Genomic DNA, 10,494 nt, shown 5'->3' on the forward strand with positions numbered 1-10,494 from the left:
ATGCCAATTTCCTGTCTATGATCAACCTTTTGTGGAGCATGAGAGAAGTATTTTTCCTATACTGAAATAGAAGGCCAGGGATGCCATGTCTTCTAAGGAGAGTCAGATGTTCACAGGCTTAAGAAAATGGAAGGAACATAAGAAGAAGAGGTCTAGCATTAACAAAACTTTGTCAGTGATAGAACAGATATTTCAGAGGGCACAATAAAAGGGGTGGATAGAACTAGATTGAGATCTAGGAAGGGTAGGTTCAAGGTGGATAAGAGAGAGAGAATGGGAGGTGATGAGATGGTGGTTAAGAGTAGAAGGTAGTTTTACTAAGGCTGAAGATGATTGGAGGTTGGCAGCCACAAGGGATGTAGCACATTTTGATTGGAGCTCACATTATCAAGATGCACATTATGATATGGTGATTGTTTTTCAAGTTTTCCCATAAATCCTTCATAAAGCCTTTACCCAATGTCCTAAAGAATTTCTCAGACATATTAATGTATCAGTTTTACCTCTTGTGTTCAATATATCTACTAGTATCTGTTGTTTTTCCATCACTTTTTTTTTTCAGTCATATCCAACCCTTCATGACTATTTGAGGTTTTCTGGGGAAAGATACTAGAATGGTTTGCTATTTCCTTCTCTAACTCATTTACAGATGAAGAAACTAAGGCAAACAGGATTCAATGACTTACCCAGGGTCATATATCTGGTAAGTATCTGAGTCCAGATTTGAATTCAAGAAGATGAATCTTCTTGACTCCAGGGCCAGCACTCTATCCATGGTACCACCTAGCCCCTCTACTTGATTGCTGATGACCAACCTAACTGAAGTGAAGGCTAATCACTAAAATCACCAGTGGCTGACTACTGGATAATGAAATAAAGAAAAAAAAAGTTTCTCTTCTCTCTAAAAGGTTTATTTATGATGCTTTATTTCACCCTTTCACTTCAATACCAAACATAGCTATCTGCTTACTTCCTGCAACAGATCTTTCAAATGGACAAGCCCATAATTTCTGCAAGTTTCTAGATAATAAAAGACAATTGACCATTGACCAAGCAGTGATACACAAAATGCCAATATGCCACAGTAACGTAGTTTGGAAAGTTGCTTTTATTGAAAGCATAAAATAAAATATAAAAAAATGAATGCTGAAACAGATCACATAACTTAGCATAAGTCTGTACCCTGTCGTACGTACTTATCTATTCAGAGAATAACTAGAGTTTATATGAGCACTTAGACTTTACAAAGTAGTCCATTAATTCATTTTCATACTTAAGATTTTACATTGGCAAGATATGGTATTCAAGAGAGACGGACAAAGTACAATAATAAAAATCATCTTCAAATTGTCAAGAAAACGGAACTGCACAATTTATTCATGTTAATATGTTTATTAAAGTGATTTCTATTATGTAATTTTCAGTTTGCAAGGCTGTTATTACTGAGAGATAGGAGATTTAGATTGTGAATTTCTTACTCAGCAAAGCATCTCTACAAATTCTACTTTTTTTCTTAATTGGACTTTAATTTTCTGCTCTTTTATTGATTATTTAAACTGATTTTGTCTCTCCAAAACTATTCCTACATTTTCTTTTGACCAGGCCTCTTGAAAAAGTAGATTAGCAATTAATGAAAATAGTAGAATTAATGAAAATAGTAGAGATTAATGAAACTATTGTTCTTTCTTCCTCACATGGTATAAACTGATATCTTCCTTGGAAGATAAGAATGTGACTATTTTGAAACCTTTAAGTCATTTTGTATTACAACTTGTCCTAAAAGAGAAATAGGCTTAAGCTCTTCTGAGTGCATTGCAGAATCTGCTTACTCAAGTAGTTTTACTTTTTTTAAAATTTTAATAGGAAAGGATTTGATAACTCTGGACTGGATTCTTTATAGTCATGTGTTAATGAATAATAGAAGGAAAAAGCATTCTTTAAGCACTGACTTTGTGCTAAGGACTAGGTGTATAAATATGAAAGCAAAGACAGGTGTTGCCCCCAAGGAGTTTGCATTTAAAAGGAGAAACTATATTTATTTATTCATTTTTTAAATTATTTATTTATATTTATATGCAGGGGTGTGATAGTCAGCTCTAACCAGTTTGCTAGAAATTTTTTAATTTTCAGCATGAGCATTTTCATTCAGATTCAGATACTGATTCAGAAATCAGTAATTGATACAAATGGGGTGTGATTTATTGTTTTGTTGACTTCTAGACTTAAGAACATGATAATAATGCTTATTAAACTTGAGAGTGTTTGTGCATACATCTCACTTCTCAGCCCCAGTCCAGTTACAAAACATTCACCAATTCAGACCAAAATGACATCATTGTGTTGGAGTCACATAATGGTGTGTTTGTCTGTGGCTGATCAGACCAGTAAGAGCTCTGAATGCTCTACCACAGATCTGACAAAACAGTCCTTGGGAACGTTTAGGGTGGATTCTCAAAATTTGCAAATCTTTTTGAGTTATTTTGATTCTGCTTTGCTCATAGAACACAGCAAGCACCTTCTTTGATAATGTGAAAAAATAATCTTTCATCAAGAATTCCACTTAGTCATGAGTGAATTTAGAGTAAAAAATTTTTATTTCACATCATTTCTGACAGGGAACTTGGCCTTTTACCCCTTGTGAAAATGAGTCCCTTCCTAGGGGCAAGCACACATCTTAAGATAATTACAAAACTCTATTTATAATCATCCTAATTCAAATTTACCACCTTTAATCCCATTGGTCAGGATTCCAGGGTTCACTAAACCCAACCCCTTGACTACATCTTCTCATTTCGACCTTTCGATCTCCCCCTCCCTTCTCATCTTCATTGACTTTTTTCTTTATTTAATAAAGGAAATGCAGAGGAGGCGAGAACAGGACTTCGCAGGGTTCGCACTCCCGGGGATCCCGGGAAGATAGGCGATCCGGCTCTGCTTCCTTCTCCGCGGCGTTAGGAGGCAGCCGCTGCCATGAGGACCCAGACAAGTTTGGTGGCGAACCGAGGCTGGCGTTTCAAATGGGCCATTGAACTGAGCGGCCCAGAGGAGGCAGCAGGGGCCGAAGTGATCAGGGAGGTGGCCAAGGAGATTCCATGTATCCAGTGGGTTACCTGGACAAGCAAGTGTCAGATACCAGCGTGCAGGAAACAGATCAGATCCTAGTAGAAAAGATCCCCATGAACCTTTTCATCATGTGCATGGCAGGCAACACCATCTCCATCTTCCCCACCATGATGGTGTGTATGATGGCCTGGTGGCCCATTCAAGCACTTATGGCCATTTCAGCCACTTTCAAGATGCTGGAGAGTTAAAGCCAGAAATTCCTCCAGGGCTTGGTCTATCTCATTGGGAACCTCATGGGGTTGGCTTTAGCTGTTTGTAAGTGCCAGTCCATGGGATTGCGACCTACACATGCATCAGACTGGTTGGCTTTCATTGAGCCCCTTGAGAGAATGGAATTCAGTGGTGGTGGGCTACTCTTAAAATCAGGGGAAACCATGAATTGGCACCCTCTCACCCTTGGATCCCATTTGGTTTTTGTCATTTGCCCCTTCTCAATAACACTTCAGTCTGTTCTGCTTCACAAAGATCTCCTGTGCTGAAAAGAAGAATCCAAAAACTTCTTTTCTCAAAGGTGAAACAGAACAAAGCTTATGGGGTTAGAGTAGAAGAGTACCAACAAAGAAAAACTACAGAGATGGTCCTGGCTGAAAATAATGTAAAAAACATTATTTATGTTTCTAATACAGAGCAAAAACAACAATCAGAACCATAATTCCATGTAAACAAGAGTGGCTGCTTCAGCCTCTCCTCTCAATAAATTAAACTGCTCAGAATGGCTCCTGGAAAAGAAAAAATAATAATAATAATAATAATAAAGGAAATACCAAGGCAAAAAGATTACTCTTAGTCTCCTCCCCATTTGTCTGCATCAGATAGTATGAGAAAGGATTTTATTCAACTGCAAAGAGAACTAGCAAAAGCAGTGGGTTTGAAGATCCAGGATATCAATGACAAAAACCCATAGTCTAAGACTCCTCCTGGGTTAATGGATCTCATCTTTAACCTTTGTGAATGAGACCTGGCTGGGCAGTTCTTATGATATATAGGACAGGGCCTTCTCAGAACAAATAAAAGTAGCAGACATGCTGATTTTTCAGGTGGCCAACATACTCTACTGCCCCCTACAAGTAGTTTTGTCTCTGACTTTAGCCATTATTATGACTTCAAATCATATCTTTTACGATTTCTGTTTTCATATAATTTCTGTGGAAATAAAATTCAGTCATACCTAACAATACAAACATGCCATGCTAGGCTATCTTGTGCCAGTGTCTCCCATATGATGCAATCAATTCCAAAGTTCTTAAGGGAGACCTTGAGAGTGTTCTTGAATCACTTTTTCTGACCAACCTGTGAGTACTTGCCTGGTCTGAGGTCTCCATAAAATAGGCTTTTAGGCAAGTGTATGTTTGGCATTAGCAAGGCCAGCCCATCAAAGCTGCATGCTCTGAGTTTCAATGCTCTAGTAAAACTGCAGTCTAGGGATGCTGGGGACCCTAAAATTCAAGGGCAAAAGGCATGGATTCTGCCTCAAAAGAATTCAACTCAAGCCTTCTTTCAGTGAGAGACAAGGTTTATCGAAACACCAGTTGAGGTGGACAACATTTTAAAAATCCATGCTGTTGGCCAGATTTTAGGAATCTAAGCAATTTAATGGGAGAAAGATGGACCCTTTTTACAGGGAGAAAGACTGTGGGAAGATCTGGATATGATGAAGGAGTGACCAATAGCTTGGGGTAACAGGGAGGTAACCAAGGAGGGGATTTAGATGGAGTTAAGGAGAGGTGAAATGGGCTGGGGTGGGACCAAGTGCCCATAATGAGGGCCTCTAAGATAGGACAGTTAAAAGGATCATATTGGGATGGGATGAATGCCTCAGGCAAGTGCCAGAGATTTGGTTCAGGGGCTTTGGGGTCCTTTTAGGAGTCCAGAGTGAATTCCATCCCCCATCAGCAATAGCTAGAGATTCTGGCATTTCGAAGTACAACTAAGACTTTTCTCTTTCCTTGCAATGTCAGAAATTATTTTTGTGAAAATCTTGACTGAAAAAGAAAATCAAGTTTGGACAGGAAAAAGTTTTGCAGAAACTTCCTGATTTGATACAATGAAAAAATTGTCAATACCTTGGTGATCAAAGATGTGAATTCATATATTGAAAGATGTTCCAGTTTTCCATGGAGTTACATTTAAGGAATTAATCTCTGTGTGTATAGCTTTACCCTAGGTTCAAAGGAAACTTGATACTGAAAGGCATTGATTAATACTGAGACCAAGGCAACCTGGGGCCCTATGTGTCATACACATGTCCATTGGCAGGGTTTTCAAACAGTATTGAAACTTTTCAAAAGACCTCTACTGGATTTACTGAAATTAAGCAATGTCATCTATGCCATTGAGTAGTCTACCAAAAATTAACTTTTGCTGAAGTCTTCTTGGTTCATATTGAATAAAAAAGACATTCTTAGAACAGAAAAAAATATGTAAAGGAGAATCATTTAAAAGACACTGAATATAATGGTGCATTGCCATTAAAGTGAAATATCAGTAGTTGACCCTATTCTTTTTGAGAGTCCTTTTCTATTTTTACTAATCTATATATGTTTATCTCTAGTAGTGATGGGGTGTTTGGCTGCATGTGCTTGGACCCCAATTCTAAAATCACACTTCTCTTTAAAAATCACATTTCTCCCTAGCCTTAAAACACTATCTCAGGCAGTCTCCCTCCAGCTCAAGGACAGCCTGCCCCAGCAAGAATTGTTATCGCCCTTCCTGCCACAGTAGCCAGCTGTACCTATAGAATTTGTCCCTTAGAGCTAGTTACATACTGACTGAACTGGCTGTGCCCTGGGTCATAATGACATTTACTACTCACTGACTAATCACATGCATCCTCTACTCAGATGTGTGTGTACTCCCTTTCCCTTAATCTTGTCTAACAAGATGTTGATGACAGAAACCTGATTTTCCATGTTCAGCCCTGACTGTTGGTTGTCTCAGTGACATTTCAGGCCTAAAACCACACCTCCATGTAGCACCACCACCACCCCTTTGGGCTATTTCCCTATGAATTTTGGGTAAAATACCTGCACAGCAGATACCCAAAGTGCATGTTCCTTTAAGACCACTCCTTAACCACTGCCTAATCCCACCCCCAAACACCTAGTTAGCATACTTGGCACATATCTTACTATAGAATAATCTATATAAACTTTATCTATAACTTCCTTAAATTGCAGGTTCCTTAAGAACTCTTGCCCACTGAAAGGCATAATAATAAACTTTTTTGCCTACTTGACTTAAGATTGCTTGAGTCCAGTGAATTCTTTCCAGACTAGGTTGCCAAGGATCTCTAGTGGTTCCTGCACCTTTTCTGACCCTTGTCAGTAGCATCCAATGGATTGCTTTTCTTAGAAGCAAAAACTTAAAATGGAAAGAGTGGTATTACCTCAGCACTTGTTTTGTCTCATTGGTTTCACTACACTGCACTAGTTAGAGACCATGAAGATTCTTGCATTTGGAATTGCAACTAAGACTTTTCTGTTTCCCTGCAATGGAAGGAATTAATCGATTTGGTAATATCTTAACTGAGATAGAAAATCATATATGGATTGGAAAAAGTCAGAGAACCTTATTGATTTGGTACAATAAAAAAAACTGTCAATATCTATTCTAGTAGGTCATAAAAACTAACTCAAATATTGAAAGAAATAAGATTCCAATGTAGCTGTATTTAAGAAAACAATCACTGAATGTAAAACTTTATGTTTGGAGGAAACTAGATACTCAACAGCATTGATTAACATTGAGACTAAGGCATTTGAGGTACTACTTGTCATACAGTGGATGTCTATTGGCAGGATTTTCAAACAGTGTTGAAAATTTTCAAAAACACCCCTATTAGATCTACTGAAATAAAGCAATATCTTCACTGCCTTGAAAAATTTTGTAAAAAATTATCCTTTGTTGAATTCCCCATGATTCATTCAGGTTGAATGAAGGAGACATTCTTTCAAAGGAAAAACATATTTAATGCAGAATCAAGTAAAAGACTTTGGATACAATGGTACATTGCAATTAAAATAAAGACCAAAAAGTTGACATTTAAAACTAGTGTTGGGGAAAAGAAAGAAATGAAGCATAACCTATGCTGTTTCAGTCCCTTTTCTCTTCTTGCTGATCTATCATTATCTCTAGTAACTTCAAATGGAACTCTTTTCTTGGAAGGAAAAACTTAGAATGCCTCTCTACTTGTTTTATTTCATTGAATTTTCTGCATTGCAATAGTACAGACTGTGGAGATTCTTGCATTTGGAAGTGCAACTAAGACTTTTTTCTTTCCCTGCAATGGCAGAAATGATTTGATTTAGTAAAATCCTGACTGAGACTGAAAATCAAGTTTGGATGGGAAAAAGTCTTGGAGAATCTTGCTGACTTATACAGTTAAAGCACTGTCAATACCTGGGAAGTCAAAGAAGTAAACTCAGATATCGAAAGATATTCCATATTTCCATGGAGCTGCATTTAAGGAAACCACTTCTGTGGGGTTTTGCCTAGTTTTACCCTAGGTTTAGAGGAAACAAGATACTGAACTGCTGTGATTTAACATGGAGACTAAGGAAACTTGAGGCCCTACCTGTCTTATACTGGGTAACAATTGCCAAGGTTTTCAAATAGTATTGGAAGTTTTCAAAAAGACCCCTTTTAGATCTACTGAGTTCAAAAAAGAACCTTTGTCTGGTACATTATCCTGCCAGGTGATTTTTAGAATTTTCCTAAGACAATTCAAATGTAGGCAATTCAGTTTCCTTGCATGGAAAAAAAAAACTGTCTAGGTTTCACAGGCATACAACAATGAGGTCAGCACAACAGCTCTGCAGACCTTCAGTTTGGTAGTCAGTCTAATAATACTTCTCTCTCACACTTTCCTTTGGAGCCTTCTCTGAGCCAGCTCTGACAATGTGTATGTCAACCTCATCATCAATATGTACATCAACCTCATTGTCAATATGCACATCCTTATATTGCCAATATAAGTAAACTTATCCCTCATATTTAAAACTTTTCCATTTTCTGTAACTAATGATTCCACATATGGATGGTGTGTTGCTGGCTGATGGAGTACCTGTGTTTTTTGGTGTTAATTGTTAGACCAAAAATTAGCACAAGCAGCAGAGAATCAGTTCATACTATGTTGCATCTCAGCTTCAGAGGCTGCGTTGAGTGCATAATCATCTGAAAACAGATAATCATGTACCAAAACTCCCTCTACTTTAGTCTTGGCTTGTAGCCTTTTCAAGTTGAGTAATTTACCATCAGTGTGTTAGCTGACCTCGATGCCACGCTCATCCTCACTGAAGGCATTTGACAACTTAGCTGAAAACATCATGCTAAAAAGCACAGGAGCAAGTATACTGTCTTGTTTCACTTCATTGGTGACTGGGAAAGCACAAGAGCATTATCTGTTATCCATAACTCAGGTAAATATGTCATCATGAAATTAACGTAAAATAGTGATGAACTTCTCTAGGCCAAAAAAAAAAAAATTAAACATAATTTTCTACAAACTGTCATGACTGACAGTATCAAAAGCCTTAGTCAGATCTACAACCATTGTATTCAGTCCTCTGTCCTGCTCCTGGCATTTCTCCTGGAGTTGTCAGACAGCAAACACCATATCAACTATTTCTCAGGCTTTTCTGAAGTCACACTGGCTCTCAGGTATTTGACCATCTTCCAGGTGATGATCAGCCTATTAAGGAGACCGTGGTAAGAATCTCACCAGCAATAACTAAAAGAGACACCCCACCCCCTGCCTCATGATTGTCACAGGACAATCTATTTCCTTTACCTTTATAGAGATAGACAATGGAGGAGTCCTTGAACTTCTGGGGGATAACATTGTCTTATCATGTAACCTGGAAAATTTCATTCAGCTTTTATATGAGCAATGCACCTCCTACCTTGGAAATCTCATTTGGAATAGAATCATTACCAGGTGCTTTGCCAAGAAAGAAGCCAAATGGCAATCAAAACCTCTTCTTCAGTTGGAAATTTGTCTAGAGAAGGATTAACTTCAGCCTGAGGTAAGTAGTCAGTGACTTCAGCACTGATCGATTATAGTCTCTTGAGAACACAGTGGAAGTGTTAGGCCCATCACTCCAGGATCATGTCCTTATCAATACTCAAAGTGTCTCTATCAGCACTTAGCAGTTGAGATGCAACCATGAAGAGCTACCGGGCATCATAAAAGTTCTTTGGCTTATTACTATTAGTGTAAAACTGAATTTCATCTGCCTTCCTACTGAGCCAAGAATCCTGCGTCTTTCTAAGTTTTGCTTCTACTTTACTTTTGATGGAGTTAAATGTTGCCTCCTTAGAGATGGATAAATTATCCTGCTGGTAAATCCTCTGGCATTTTTCGTTTAGGAGCTTCTGAATTTCCCCATCATTTTTGTCAAACCAGTCTTGATGTTTGCAATGTTTCTTGATGATTGTAATGTTCTGATTCAGAAGAACAAATGTAGAGCTATGCACCGTATATCTGAAAACTGCCCACTTTTTTCTGCCCCACTGTTGCCAACTGTGTGTTGGCACTGCTTTACCTTCAAGTTAGCAACAAATTGTTCCCTCTAAGAGAAATGCTCTAATATGTTGACATTAATTCTTCTGGTGGTCATTTTCCCTTGGGGTCACTGCTTTTGTTGAATGTAAATATTTATCTTGGAGAGGATAAGTCCAGCACTGTGCATCACATATTGCCTTTATCAGTCTCACATCCTATCTCTTCTCCTTATAATGATATAGTCTATTAGATGCCAGTGTTTGCTGTGAGGGCACACTCATGAAGTTTTATTGCATTTAAGTAAACAGAAGACAATGTTGGTGATGAGGTCATGAGACACACAAGTCTTCAAGAGTAAGTGACCGTTGCTGTTGCTATTTCCAACTCCATTCCTCCCAAAGACTCCCTGACATGTCCAGTAATCTGAGCCAGCTCTGGCATTTGAGTCACCCAGAATTATAAGCTTGTCCTCTTTTGGCACACTGATGATAAGGATCTCCAGGTCTTCATAAAGTTTTTATTTTACCTCATCAGAGGTCGTCATAGTGGGAGCACAGGCACTGTTGATGGTGACATGGTGTTTTCCTGCAAGTGGCAACCACATTGTCATGAGCCTATTGTTCTCTCCTTTTGGTAGGCATACCAGCTTGTTGACTAGATTAGTTTTGAGGGCAAAACTACACCAGCTTCATGGCATTCCCCTACACTGTAGTCACTCCAGAAAAATGTGTATCCACCTCCAATTTTAGTAAGATGGCTTTCATTTGTCAGCTTTGTTTCACTCAGGGATGCTATTGGGATATAATATCAGCTGAGTTCTCTTCCAACAAAGCTCTTTGTTTTTCAGGTCTACTGGATTTTGTGTTGTG

The 10,494-nt window shown here is 38.3% G+C and overlaps 1 pseudogene; it reads left to right on the top strand.

The window, feature by feature from the left end:
• The first annotated feature begins 2,970 nt into the window (after positions 1–2,970).
• Positions 2,971–3,830, top strand: LOC140498342 (ER membrane protein complex subunit 4 pseudogene; annotated as a pseudogene).
• Positions 3,831–10,494: the final 6,664 nt, after the last annotated feature.

Source organism: Notamacropus eugenii, chromosome 4, assembly GCF_028372415.1.
Source record: "Notamacropus eugenii isolate mMacEug1 chromosome 4, mMacEug1.pri_v2, whole genome shotgun sequence".
Classification (NCBI taxonomy): Eukaryota; Metazoa; Chordata; class Mammalia; order Diprotodontia; family Macropodidae; genus Notamacropus; species Notamacropus eugenii.